The 594-nt window shown below is 45.6% G+C and overlaps 1 protein-coding gene across 2 annotated transcripts in view; it reads right to left on the reverse strand.

The window, feature by feature from the left end:
- The window catches only part of POLM (polymerase (DNA directed), mu), a 19,593-nt gene that overhangs the window by 4,429 nt on the left and 14,570 nt on the right, over positions 1–594 (reverse strand). The window lies entirely within an intron of this gene.

The raw sequence follows: 594 nt of genomic DNA on the forward strand, positions 1-594 counted from the left end.
CAGGAATAAAAGCTGGGGGGCGGGGAGTAAAGAACGCCCTCTTCCCTTTTAAATTGTGGCCTCAGCAACTGCATTTTGTAAGGAAAGGAAATCTGCCCCAAGCCAGCTCAGTTTCAACTGTAAGTGCAGGAATATGTTGTTGAAGGCTTTTACAGCTGGAGTTCATTAATTGTTGTAGATTTTCTGGGTTGTACGGCCATGGTCTTGGCATTGTAGTACCTGATGTTTCACCAGCAGCTGTGACTGGCATCCTCAGAGGTATAACACAGAAAGATGGAGTACTCTCTGTGTCACATTAACATAGAGAGTACTCCATCTTTCTGTGTTATACCTCTGAGAATGCCACTCACAGCTGCTGGCGAAACGTCAGGAACTACAATGCCAAGACCACGGCCATACAACCCGGAAAATCTACAACAACTAATTTAAGTGCAGGAGTTCATGTGTGTGTGTGTGTGTTAAGTGCCACCAAGTCGCTTCCAACTTATGGCGACCCTATGAATTAACATTCTCCAGAACATTCTCAGGTCTTGCAAACTCAAGGCTGTGGCTTCTTTTAGTGAGTCAATCCACCCCACGTTGGGTCTTCCTCTT

This window comes from Gekko japonicus, unplaced genomic scaffold (genome assembly GCF_001447785.1).
Source record: "Gekko japonicus isolate JY-2015 unplaced genomic scaffold, Gekko_japonicus_V1.1 scaffold139, whole genome shotgun sequence".
Taxonomy (NCBI): domain Eukaryota; kingdom Metazoa; phylum Chordata; class Lepidosauria; order Squamata; family Gekkonidae; genus Gekko; species Gekko japonicus.